This window comes from Myotis lucifugus, unplaced genomic scaffold (genome assembly GCF_000147115.1).
Source record: "Myotis lucifugus unplaced genomic scaffold, Myoluc2.0 scaffold_871, whole genome shotgun sequence".
Lineage (NCBI taxonomy): Eukaryota > Metazoa > Chordata > Mammalia > Chiroptera > Vespertilionidae > Myotis > Myotis lucifugus.
Window position 1 is genome coordinate 35,749 of NW_005871919.1, and position 14,042 is coordinate 49,790.

At 53.6% G+C, this 14,042-nt stretch overlaps 1 protein-coding gene across 1 annotated transcript in view; it reads right to left on the minus strand.

Annotated features, from left to right (window-relative positions):
- TBCD (tubulin folding cofactor D) overlaps positions 1 to 14,042 on the minus strand; it is a 92,793-nt gene that overhangs the window by 35,496 nt on the left and 43,255 nt on the right. The gene's annotated exons all lie outside the window — the stretch shown is intronic.

Genomic DNA, 14,042 nt, shown 5'->3' on the forward strand with positions numbered 1-14,042 from the left:
TTTTGCTTATTAGACACATATAAATTACTTAAAAATAAAATATCACATTCATATATGAGGTTTTAAAAGTATAAAGAAATGTAATTAACTTTATAAATGAACCAAACAATTTTAAAGCCTTTTAAAATAATTATAATTTTTAAGTGTAATAGAAAAAGCTTACGTGAACATTGGAATTTAAAAGTCAAAGACAATTGCCGAAACCGGTTTGGCTCAGTGGATAGAGCGTTGGCCTGCGGACTGAAGGGTCCCAGGTTCAATTCCGGTCAAGGGCATGTACCTTGGTTGCAGGCATATCCCCAGTAGGAGATGCGCAGGAGGCAGCTGATCGATGTTTCTCTCTCATCGATGTTTCTAACTCTCTATCTCTCTCCCTTCCTCTCTGTGAAAAATCAATAAAATATATTTTAAAAAAAAATCAAAGACAATGTTAAATTTGTTAAAAGTTACACTACATGGAATTTTCTGAAAGACCACAGGAAAGTCCCAATTTACTGACCGAAAACAGACAAGGACGCTGCCACCGGGGGCAGAAGACTGAGAAGAGGAGATGTGGGTCCCAGAAGGTAGAGATCGTGTCTGGGGCCAACCTGCTTCTGGTCAACATCTGACCCCGTGGCGCCGAAGGACAGACCACGGAAGGAGAAGGACACGCCCACGCCCCCTCGGGATGTGAGCCACGGGAGGGTGCACACAGCACAGCACCCGTGTCTGCAGCGTCACACCCCCGGCCACAGTCGCCAGCAGGATGAGGGACTGCAGGCTTCCCACACGGGGGCCACCACAGAAGCCTGCCATGCAGCTCTCACACGTGACCTGTCGTGAGAGGGTGATGGTCCCAGCACAAGAGGCGAGCAAGACCGAGCACTGAACAAAGAAAACAAAGGTGCAGCTCAACAGCCAGTGGTGAGGTCAATGGGATCCTAAGGCAGCGCATCACCGCCAGCCCCCAAGATGCCGGTGCGCACACGTCCTTCAAAGCACCCTCGGCCGGCGCCCGCGAGCCTCTCGCCGTAGCAAGGCTCACATTGTGACTCCAGGCAGCCTGAGAAAGGCACCCCCAGTGTGAACTTAAGAAAACTAAAGTATCAACTATTCGTACGTGTACCTATCATCACAGAAATTGTCTTCCAGAAAAATGTATCTAAAAACAGTCTTAGGTAAAAAAAAAAAAAAAAAAAATCAATGGAGACAAGGCAGGACTATGAATATTATACACAAGTAACTCTTCTGCCTTTCTATATCCAAAGATATTTGCTTCTATTTAAATAGCAACAAAAAGTACCCTAACCGGTTTGGCTCAATGAATAGAACGTGGGCCTGCGGACTGAAGGGTCTCGGGTTCAATTCCGGTCAAGGGCATGTACCTTGGTTGTGGGCACATCCCCAGTAGGGAGTGTGCAGGAGGCAGCTGATCGATGTTTCTCTCTCATCGATGTTTCTGACTCTCTATCCCTCTCCCTTCCTCTCTGTAAAAAATCAATAAATAGCAACAATCAATAAATAAAAAGTGGATTTGATTCTGTATAGTTTATATACATGTGGCAATTATTTTTAATAAGATTGTAAAATATTCATTTAAATTTACTTTAAATTGAATTTTAAAAATGGTCTCCAAAATAAAAAGCTCAAAGACCTCACATCCTCAATTACACCCACCTCAGCAGAGGGAGGAACTCGGGCACCTGCAGCCAGAGGTCTGACGGGGGACAGGAGGCTGCAGGGCCTCCAGCCTTGGACGCCAAGGTCACCCAGCCTGGAGCTGGCCTTGCTGCACCTGCGTGTACTCAGGACCCCAAACATGGGCCCACGCTCTTACCAAGTTCGCATTTCCTCTACCCAACAACAGGACACCCCACTTGAGACGTGCTAAAGGCCCCTCAAATTCCACAACATCTGAAACTGAGGCTGTCGCCCCTCAACTCCCGCCTCAGCCAGAGGCCTCGCACAGCTCAGGATGCGCTCAACATGCCAAGGCCGCCCTCCTTGCTTCCCAGGTCCAGCCACGGCCTGCCCTGCCCACAGCAGCCGCTGAGGGCCCATCGCTCCTCCCCCAGCTGCTCCCACCGGCCCTGCCACTGTTGGACCAACAGGGCTCTCAGCCTGGGTCTGCCCAACGCTCCTTCACAGCAGAGCAGGCTGCACAGCCAGCTCCTGCATCTCCCCGGGAGTCCTCGCAGCACCCACACCAATTCCACGCTGGCCTCACATCTCTCTCTTGGCCACGACCAGGTGCGTGCTGCCTGCCACCCACACAGCACCCCAAGCCAGGCCCCCTCGCTGAGAGGAGCCGCCCAAGCTGACGAAGGCCTGCCTCCCCAGGCAGCACACGAGAAGCTGCGCTCTCCTGGCTGAAGGAACACCTATCGCTCCCTGGGACTGGCCATGTCCACCTTCTGAACATGAAGCTTACAATCCAGACTCCTGAAGACGAGGAAATGCCAAAGCGGGCAAGAGGCCACAGCCGCTGTAGATAAGTAGTTACATCTGGCCGGTGATTTTTAAACAACTGTCTCTATGTAAACTGGACCACATCTGTAATGCTTCAGCGTGGTCTTCGGTTGTTTTACTTGGAATGACTCCTAGATTTCTAGTGTTGCTCATAACTCACTTTCTGTGCTAATAGGATAGCCCTTCCATGGCCCGACGAGTGTCAAAACTAACAGGCTGTGGCACCTTTATGGGAAAAGCATAACATAAATGTGGTGTCGCTGCCACACCAGATTCCCTAAACTGTCACCTGAACACAGCCGCCGACAGCTCTGGGTAAGACCAGGCAGCGATTGCCTAGCCGGAGGGAAATCTGGATGCTGACTGCTGAGTCCCAATTTATCGGTCCACCAGACAAAATCAATTTCAAAACAGACAACTATGAATGACAGCAGTCAGTACCTCGATGTCCACTTTGTGCAGACATCCCACCCAACGACACACTTAGGGATGCTCGGGGCCACCGGGCAGAAGGCCACGTCCGTGTGGACAGAGCCCCACCCTCACCTGCTCACCACCCGAGGTCCCTGAGCGGCTGGGGGAGCCACTGCCATCACACCCCCAGAGTCTGACCCTATTTGGGAAGCCCAAGTGTCTGATCCCAAGTCAAAGTGAGATCCTTTCCTAAGTGAGGTTTTGGGGCTGGGAAGGTCTGTCAGCAACGAGGACAGGACACAGATCGCGGACTTGTGTTCCACTAATGGACCACTGCCTGGATGCAGACAGAGGCCTTCGTAAGGTTTGATTGGCATTTATTTTTGGGAAAACTGACAGCCTAGTAAGTCCAACCATAGGTCCATCTGGCCCACTTCTCGGTCTCAAGTTGTGGGAAAAGATCAGTTGTGAGGGCTAGGAACTGTACACCTGACATGAGCCAGACCAGTGGGGATGGGGGCTGTGCTTTCTGTGTAGCCAGGGAACCCCAACTTTGTCCCTGGCACCCAAACATGCCCCTGGATTGTGTCCTCGGGCAGCTGCCCAGCCCACTGACAATGTGAAGTTGCTGGACTTCTCTGTGTCCTCCCGCAGAACTGAGTCAGAGAAATAAAGACCCAAGCCTGCCTGGCCACAGGAGCCTCACTGCCAGCACCACCCACACACCTGGCAGAGCCCCGCCCGCCTGCATTCCATCCTCAGCACAGCCTTCATCATCTACCCAGTGGTCAGCAAACCGTGGCTCGCGAACCACATGCGGCTCTTTGGCCCCTTGAGTGTGACTCTTCCACAAAATACCACGTGCAGGTGCGCACGTACAGTGCGATTGAAACTTCGTGGCCCATGGGGAGAAGTCGGTTTTCGGCCTGGGCAAGTCTGTTTTGAAGAAGTGGCGTTAGAAGAAGTGGGGGGTGTCGGTCGGTCGGTCGGTCGGGAGACGGGAGATGCGGCGCAGGCGGGCCGAGGGATATGCAGCGCGGGGGAGGTACATTGTTTTGAGGTACGTTCGCTGAGGTCGACTCCTTCCAACTCTCCCATCCACACTCATCTATCTGAAACAAGTATACAAGACAAGTATGGATGGGAGAGTTGGAAGGGGTCGACTTCAGCGAACGTACCTCAATCAGATTGAGGACGTTTTTAGCAAAGGCCAGCTTAGGAGTACCCTCATTAATAACAACGTACCTACCTATATAGTTTAAGTTTAAAAAATTTGGCTCTCAAAAGAAATTTCAATCGTTGTACTGTTGATATTTGGCTCTGCTGACTAATGAGTTTGCCGACCACTGATCCATCCTGTCACCATCCTACTCAGAAACCTCTGATGGCCCCTCTGTAGCACCTGCAACATCGGTGACTGACACTCAAGTGCGGAGAAGAAGTGGCTACCAGCACTCCAGAGGCTGTGCGGCTGGACGGGGTCTGACAGGGAACCTGAGCCATCCCCGAGTGGCAGTGGGAACCCTTTCCTCGTGCGTCACTAGAAAGGAATTGGATGTGCAGAGAGTAAAACAGATGAGAAGGAGAGAAAGCGAGACGATAGGTTTCTTAGACGAGAAAATTTAAAATGAGCCTATCAGCTCCAATTAATCCCAAGAGGATAGTGAGAGCTGTGAGGGCAGGGGGTGGAAGGGTGAAAGGTTGGGTCAGGCCTGCTTCTGCCACCCCCACCCCAGGGCTCGTGGTTGCCAGCTGACCATCAGCCCTTCTCCAGACTCTTCTGTGTGAAAGAGTACCCTGGGCTTCAAGCTCGGACATCGAGGACCCAGAGGACAAGGGACAGACCTCTCGGTGGCCATGCTTTGGAGGAGAGGAGGCAATATCTGGAGTAGAAAGTCTTTGCCCTACACTTTCACAAAAAGTCATTATCAGAGAAAAAAATTCAAAGACAACTCTTTCCAGATTCAACAGGCTTAAAATAAGGAAACTCCTCAATAGCTTTGAACAAAAACCTTTCTCACGGTTCCAATTACACACTGCCAATGCATGGCCAATACATAAGATTCCCCGGAGGGCTTCCTTTTGGCAACCGGAGTCTAGCAACATAATCTACACACCCTCCTCTCTAGACAGCATGTCATTTGTCTACCAAGTGCCTAAGGGCACAGCAGCCTCCAGGTGAGAGAAACGACTTAACCCTCAGAGTGCAGGCTTACAGTGTGCGCACCCCAGGGGACAGAAGGGGGCCAGGAGGACTTCGTAGGTGTATAAGTAACCTGTCCACAAAAAAGTCATCACATAGCCAGCACAGAGTTTCGTCTTGATAAATCATAAATTATACTAATTTAAAAAACAAACTTATCAATTAAGGCATTCACTGAACTGGGCGTGTCTCTTGGACTGCACTGGGTGATTTTCCCAGGATGCACTGAGCCGCATCTACTGGGATGCATTAGAATGACACCTCCCAGGGTGCACTGGGCCAGCATCTCCTGGGATGCCCCAGGATACACTAGGATATTTCCCAGGATGCACTAGGAAGACATCGCCCAGGGTGCACAGGATGACATCTCCCAAGATGCATGGAGCCCATGTCCCCCTGGAAACCTCTGAGCCACTTCAGCACTCAGACCCCGAGCCTGCCTGCCCAGACGGAGCCTAGGAAAGCCCCAGGTTTTGGGAAGCGGGAGTGGCCATCACCATAGACCTTCTATTTTGGCCACCAGTACAAATAGCCATCATACCTTCCTCAAAAATGCAGTCCAACTTGCTCAGAAAAAAAGCCAGTGTTGCAACTGCTAGGGGACAAGAGGGAATGATGGACAGACTACCTGATTCCATCGACATCTGGTTTTCAGTTCCCACAGGACACTTCCGAGAAAGTGTCCCAGAGGCCCTCTGCATGCAGGGAGCAGACTGACCCGCCCTCGGAGGGGACGGGACCCCAGCCCACCGACCCTGCGCCGCCCTGGCCAGGCCCGTGTCCATCATCCTGTGCTCCTGGGGCGGGCCCTGACCAGAGCCTCACCTGTCTGCACAGGTAGGTCACATGGCCCGGCTGTGGCTGAGAGCAAGGCTCATTGGTCAAGGGGCCAGGATGGGCGCGCTCTCACAGGTGCCCTGAAGATCACGTGAGTTCCCACCACGTGCGGCACACGATGCAGGCTCAGTGGGCACCGCTGTGATTACAATGCCCAGCACAGCAGGCACAGCAGCCACTGGCCCTCACGGGAGAGGGGGGATCACAGGAGAGGAGGAAGCCACTGCTTCAGGACAGGCGCCACCGTCCCACCTGCAGGACCTTCTGAAATTACTACAAAGCACGGCTGAGGCAAAGGACAAGAAGCACCGTTCCTCTGTGTGACCACGGCCTAGGCCCTAGGCCCTGGGTGTCGAGGGCCATTCCCGCCACGCCGTCTGCCCGGCTCTCCACCCCCCAGAGCCACGGCCGCAACTGAGCCTGAACCATGTCGGGTGGGGGAGGGGCGCAGGAGCGCAAGGACAAGCAGTCAGGAAGCTGATAAAACTTAAGGCTGAGCATCGCCACTGAGCTCAGGTCGCTGTCTGTGTCACAGAATCACTGAGAGTGCGGGAAGTGCGTCTGTACCAACGGTGTTGGCCGGACGCCACATCTGATTGGTGACCAGTAAGGACAACGTCTCACACGGGTTTTATATTCTGCGCACAAACTGTATTTCATAGTGGAAGTCAGACCCCTTCACAGAACCTGGGAGGGTGCAGGACAGCCCTCACCCTCTACCACTCGGTCAAAGAAGAGGCCACAGTGACGAGGCCCCACGGGGAAGAGGAGTGACATCCGTGGGGCGTCCGTTTCACTTTTGAAACTGCGCCTAAGGACAGATTCATTAGGAACGTCCTGGATTGAGAGCTGCGAGAGCCATGCACGACGAAGACGTTTCTGGGTTTATTCCTGCAGATCTTACAGTTCCTCTACGAGCTGTCACTGCATGTGACTCAGAACCTTGGTCAGGCCCAGAAGCTGCCAGCAACTCCATAACCTGGTGTCCCCCACCTCACCCACCTCCAGCATCAGAAAGCTCCACCTACTCTACCAGATCCTCATTGATCCTGTTGGAGGAAACAGGACCCCGAAGAGCTGCGTTCAGATGGCCATGTGCTGGTTCCCAGGGCGCGTCAGGGATGGTGGCCGCACATCGCCTGCTGTCCTGGAAGTGAGATGCTGTCCGCTTAGAAACAACCCTCAGGTGGAAAATGCAATCTCCAACCAACATGCTCCCTTTTCAGTTTTCTCAATCCTGAAACCTGACTTTCAGACACTTTCTCTAAGGTCAGGACATTCCACTCCTTGTAAGTCTCCTGTCCGGAGGAAGTGGCAGCTGCGCCTGCGACCAGGCTCCCAGCAGGAAGGAGCGGGCGGCCCGTCACTTCATCCGGCTGGGACACAGCACCCACAGGGGCTGAGCACACGCTTTGCTGAGTCAGGGCTGTGCCTGAGCAGCTGTCACCCCATCAGCAGCAGGTGACAAGCAGCACCACAGCGCCTGGAGCAATGATACCAAACAGCCCCGCTCTCCCCGCATGGGCCATGGCTCATTAAATTCAAAGGAAACGCCACTGGTACCCACTCGGGGGAAGCTGTCACATGGAAATTCCAGGCACGATCCTTCCCTGAGAGCTGACCCATCCCCAGATGTCACCGACACCTCGTCCAGGTGCCCAGGTTCAAGGACACACCCACTGCATATCTCAGAGCCCAGGGACTCGGGACCCAAGAGTCCCCACAAAACAACAAAGAGATGTAGGAGGCGACCTGGAAGGAGAGAGCTGGTGCCCACAGAGGCCCCACAGCAGCGGACAGTCCCCTCAAAGCCAGGGGCACCTCCTGTTCTCTGTTGTCATGCTGGGTGCTGGCTTCCCAGCAAGGCCCCGGCCTGAGCCCATGTCTGTTAGTTTCGAGTAAAGGTTCTTTGCAAGTTAAATGTTCTTGTGATTCCCTCAAGGACCGTCCTTTCAGTGAGAGGAAAAAATGTGCTCTCACTCGGCTCGCTTTCTCTCTCCTACCCCAACTGGTAGACCACACAGGGACCAGCGCCGTCCACTCTGTCCCTTGCCAGAGGCCAGTGGAGGGGAAGGAACTGAGTGTGGCGAGGGGCACTCCGCCCTGCTCTGCTCAGCAACAGGCCGCTGGTGTATGAACCGCCCACAGCTGATGACAGAGCGGCCCACGTACAACTTGAAAGAAGCGAAAATAAGCAACCAGGAGAATTAAAGGCTTAACCAGGAAGTCAGGGACCAGTTCTGCCACTGACTCATGGCCTTGGATTCCCAGCCACAGCGCCCGGCCTCCACTGGCCCCAAGAGTGTCCCCACACACAGTTTCAGAGCTGGCGGGCCTGGAGGATGGTGCCATTCAAGACCCCCTCACTGAGCAGAGGGTCTTGGACCCTGACTACAGAATGCACAAAGCCCAAGAGGACTGCCTGCCCAAGGCCAGAGGGTCAGTAGGACGGAGCACAAATGTGCAGGTGACAGGCCATTGGCGTTTGGTAATGACAAGCCTGCCACTGCGTTTAACCAAGTTACCACCACCCACTTCTGAATCTCTCCTGGTCCCTGGAAAGATGGGCCACAGCCAGCCAGGGCAGGTGAGTGTGGGCAGCATCTTCTGATCAGAGCCTGTCACGGCCACACTGCCTGCAGCCAAGCCCCAGCCACTGCCTGACCTCCTCCCACCCCATGACCTCGCCCTCAGGCTTGGCCATGCCTGGCAGGGGTCCCACTGGGAGGGGGCAGAGCTTGGCCTCCTCCTCCCTCCTCCAGAAAACAGCAAGCCCCCCCCTTTTAACTCCCCCTTTCGCACCTATGGCCCTTAGGAGCACTTGTCCCCCTCCAGCCCCACTCCAGTCCCTGAAGCGGCTCTGAATGAGCTCTTGAACCCACTTCAGGGCCTACACTGAGTTCTTCACAGCACCCGAACCGGAGCAGTTTCCTAGCCCTGAAAGAAGTCTCGCTGCTGCGCAAGAAATCAAAGCCTCTGTGTTTTCTCACGTGGTGAGATGTTGGGTCCACTTCTCAGGACCCTACCACAGGCTGGCTTCCCACAGAGCTGGTGAGCTGGCGCTCAGCCTCTGCCAACCACGGCTTTCAGAGGACAAGCGTGGGGCTTCCCGCAGCTCCCCCGGAGGCTGAGGCAGGAATGCCTCTGCACCAGGCGGCGGCTAAGGGAGCAGCCTCCACACAAACTCGTCCATGCTGGGCAGCCTTCCTCCAGAGAGGACAGAAGCATGAAAACAGGTACAGAGAAACCATGGCCACCTCACCACGGGCACATGAAAAACATCCACAGGGCACACCCAGCCAGCCAGGCAGTCCTGGGGCCATGTCACTGGGAGAAATGCTCATGCACTCTCACAGCAAACCTGAAATTCAGGTCCACGCTCCTTAGCCCTACCTAGAAGGCCCGTCAGTCACACCAGCCTCCTGCACTCGATGCCACAGTGGGCATGCTGCTAGCTAAACAGACAGCAACAAAGCTGGGAAAATGTGGAATTACACTTAGTAGGTTTCTTCCAGGAAGCAAAATTTCTCATTAAAAGTTTCATAAAAAGATTTTCTATTGAAAAAGCATAAATATGCCAAGACCGGTTTGGCTCAGTGGATAGAGCGTCGGCCTGCGGACTGAAGGGTCCCAGGTTCGATTCCGGTCAAGGGCATGTGCCTGGGTTGCAGGCGCATCCCCGGTGGGGGACGTGCAGGAGGCGGCTGATCGATGTTTCTCTCTCATCGATGTTTCTGACTCTCTATCTCTCTCCCTTCCTCTCTGTAAAAAATCAATAAAATAAAAAAATAAATAGCAAAAATATTATCAAAGTGTCTAAAACAGCCGTGGGCAAACTACGGCCCGCGGGCCGGATCCGGCCTGTTTGAAATGAATAAAACTAAAAAAAAAAAAAAAGACCGTACCCTTTTATGTAATGATGTTTACTTTGAATTTATATTAGTTCACACAAACACTCCATCCATGCTTTTGTTCCGGCCCTCCGGTCCAGTTTAAGAACCCATTGTGGCCCTCGAGTCAAAAAGTTTGCCCACCCCTGGTCTAAAACAACAGAATAAATTATGTGGACAGACATTACTTCCTGAGCACACTGTGTATAACTAACACACACACAACTATATCACTATGTTTGTTACTGTCGCAATCTTAGTTTTGACCCAAACTATGAATTTCACCTCTTAAAATAACAGATAAAACCATATGACACAGATTTCATATGGCTTCCATACATACATGTACAGTATAAATTCTAAACACTTATTACTTTGACATGCTTTCTGCTTTGTCATTCAAAATTCTTTCATAAAAAATCTCAATTTAATTAAAGAGTACCAAATACCTAAAAGTAAAAGAATTTGATAGCCTTTGAAAACCCATCTAATGTATGTGTATACCCACATACTCCTACCCCCCAAAAATGTGCACACATTAAAATAAAGAATAAAAAAAGAATTACTAGAAATGGCAATACAAAGATATTATCAAGAGAACAAAAAATCAACCCACACAATGGGAGAAATTATTTGCAAATCATTTATCTGATAAGGATCTAGAATCCAGAATATACGAATCAACAACAAAAGACACACAACCTAATTTTAAAATGGGCAAAGGACTTGAACAGACATTTCTCCAAAGACACATACAAATGGCCAACAAGCCCATGGAAACATGCTCAACATTATTAATCGCTCGGGAAATGCAAATCAAAGCCATATGAGATACCCTCTAGCTTAGGTGCAATCAAGGAAATGAAAATAACAGGTGCCGCTGAGGACGTGGAGACCGGAGCCCGGCACTGCACACTGCTGGTGGGTGTGGGGTGTGGGGTGTGGGGTTGGGGTGTGGGGTTGGGGTGTGGGTGTGGGTGTGAGATGGTGCGGCTGCTGGGAAAGCATGTGGCTCTTCCACACAGACACAGTCCCCATGAGATGGAGCATTCCACTCGGGACACAGGCCCAGAGAGATGAAAACAAGCGTTCCAACAACACGCTGCTGCATATTCAGAGCAGCTCTGCTCAGTGGCCAAATGTGGAAACCACCCAGTGTCCATCGCCTGTGAACAGGGGAAGTGGCCTCTCCATACAGTGGACAGTGCTGTTCAGTCATAAAGGAATGAAGTTCTGATACGATGCTCAGGGAAGAAGCCGACACAGACAGGCCCCGTCACATGACCCTGACAGGAAAGGTCCAGGAGAAGGAACCCAGAAACAGGGTGCAGGGCGGCTGTCGGGCTGGGAGGGCTATGGGCTGACCGGGTTCTTCTTCGGTGATGACGTCTTGGAACTAGACGAAGTGATAGTTGTGCTACAATGTGAATGTACTAAATGCTACGGAGCTGTTCACTGTAAAATGGTTAGCGTTCGTTTTATGATGTGAATTTGACCTCAATTAAAACAACCAAATAAGAAATGACTTTTAAGAGCAAACACCTTTGCCTCCCCCTCCTGATAATTCCATCCTGAAGCCATCGGTCTGGCAGGGAAGGGCAGCACCACAGCAGGGACAGTGTCGGACACGCAGGGGGACGGGCACCGGCAGGGGGCTGCCTGGCCTGGGAGCCCAGAACCTGAGCGGGACGAGGACAGCCCCTTGATCTGTGAGAAATAAACGTGGCTGTTCAAACCCCACCCCTCGCTGTCTCCTGTTGGTTCCTTTGTTGTTATGGTTTTCACTGATGTTATCTGCAACCTGGGGGCGGGGGTCTCATTTGTTAGTTGTCCTTGTTCCACTGAACTAAGTGGTTTCTGCACCGATGGTGACCGAGCCCAGCGCCCAGCGATCGATCGCTGGTGAAGGGCACCTTTTCACAGACACCCAGTGGAGAGAGGACAGAGCCACAGAACACCGACAGGGACACCTCACCATGAGGTGGGGACAGGAGGTGAGGGCAGGAAACTGGGAACCCTCAAAACTTGGCCCTGGTGCCAACCCTGAATCACTTTCCCAACTGAAGACAAAGCTCGGTTTCAAGTTTCACTTGAGAAGCAAAAGCTGCAGCCCAATCGCAGGGGAAGGGCAGAGAGGGGTAGGGTCCCGCAAGAACCTCTCCCCTGCTCTGCTGTGTCCCCAAGGCCCAGTCCCCCAGGGCAAGAGGAATCCACTTCCCTGCCCCTTGCCCCACAGGCTTCTTGGGGACAGGCATCGGAGGGAGGAGCCGGGGCTGTGTGCCAGGCAGAGCTGCCCGCAGGCCACACACCCTGAGCTGCCGCTCCCCCACTCAAGGTCCGGAGGGGTGGTTCCAGGTGAGGACACAGCCCACAGGAGGCCTGGGAGGAGAGGGGCGGCAGATCACCTTCTGGCCCCCTCCCTGAATTAAAGCAGCTCCAGTTCCACAAAAAGTGAAATTGTGGCATCACTGGAATAATAAGCAAGTGACAATGTGGGCAGTGTGTTACACGCCCGCACTTCGAGTTATTCGACTGCTAGATGAGGTGACGATCCACTGATAGTCTGAGGGCTTTTTGAAGTGAGAAACCAAAGGCATCACCTGAGACAGACAGCTCAGCGCCAGCCCCGCCTCCTGGCACGCACAGCAGTGGCGGGGCTGGCTGGCTCATGCGCCACTGGTCCAAGAAGGGGGGTCCAGCCCAGCTGGTAGGCTCTGAGTGTAGGGGGGCAGGGCCTGGAGTCCTCCTCCAGGCTGACAGGCCTGGCCCTCAGTCCACAGAAAAAGCGCCTTGAACGCGAGACACCAGTCACATGCCGCAGAGAGCTCAGGGCCACAGGGAAGACCCTGCTCGTCACGGAGACCCAGGCAGAAAGGGGGGCTGTGGAAGCAATGGGCGTTCCACAGAGAGGACACGGACGAGGAAGGAAAGTGCCACCAAGTGTGCCTGTCAGCCAGGGCCATCTCAGAACCAGGGCTCCGGGAGCCCAGACACAACCCAGTCAGGAAACCCCGTCACGGAGGAGCACACGGGACTGAGGCAGAGGGCACAGCGTGGGGTCCCCTTCCGCTCAGTCCTCTCAGCAAGAACTTGGTGAGCAGTGTGTGAGCATGTATCTGTGCGCACGCACGCACGCACGCACACGCACACGCACACACATGCACACACGCACATGCACACGCGCACACACATGCACACGCACACGCACACATACGCTGCCATAAGACACTTGAAGCTGCCCTGCCCTCCAGGAGCCTGGAATCTGCTGAAAGGGACCCCACGGCGATGCCACCCTGTGATCCTGGGGGAGCAGCCATCCGGCCTGCGTCCCACCCCACTGGCCTGAGCTCCTCACATCTCACATGATCCCTGAGGGCACAGCTCACATCTGGGGAGGCCTGAGATACAGCCTCAGCCCAGGAACCACCCCTGGGGCTGGGCCACGAGTGCAGAACCTTAGGAGGGTGTTAGTTCGAGAACTGAACACATGTGGTCTTGGCAGCTGGTTAGGGCTCTCCAACAAGTAAAGTTAGAGACACGGAAAGGATGCCTCTGAACTTCTGTAGTTGTCCTCTCCTTTCTCCTTTCCTCGTGAGGCAGCGCCAGAAGGAAAGCAAACCATTAGGATAAGAACCATCTCATTTCCCCGTAAGTGACCCGTTTCCTACAAAGGTGTCTGCTCTGACACACGCCGTCCCCCCACCAGCACGGGAACCCCACAGCGGATGCCCCAGCGCTCTCCCTCCGACGGGACGGCTGAGGCCGCCAGGTAACCCAGCCAGGGAACCACCAAGTCACAAGGGAGCAAACGGTGGACCCCAGACTTGAGTCAAGCAGCTGGCACTGAGCACAGCTGTGAGGACGGTGCTGCCAAGAGGACAGAAGGGGAGGGGGAGGGGAGGGCGAGGGACAGTGACAGGTGGTGACAGAGAAGAGGATGGGAAGGAAGATAAGCTGCCCAACATGGTGGAGCAGAGTCGTCGAGCCCTCTCCAGGCCTCACCTTAGAAGCAGGATGGGCTTTCGGCCCACACACCACAAGGGGGACAGTTGTCACGTCACAGCCAAGATCTGATGCTGCAGTGGGAGCCTGCTGGGACACCCATCCCTCTCACACCCAGATCCATCACGGCCCAACAGGCAGGAGCTCAACTGAAATCCTGACCACGTCGGTCCCCTGGTGCAGCTCGCCGCTGTCAGCACCACTCAGGGCAGCACTTCCTGCTGGGCAACCCTCGCGTTGCCTGG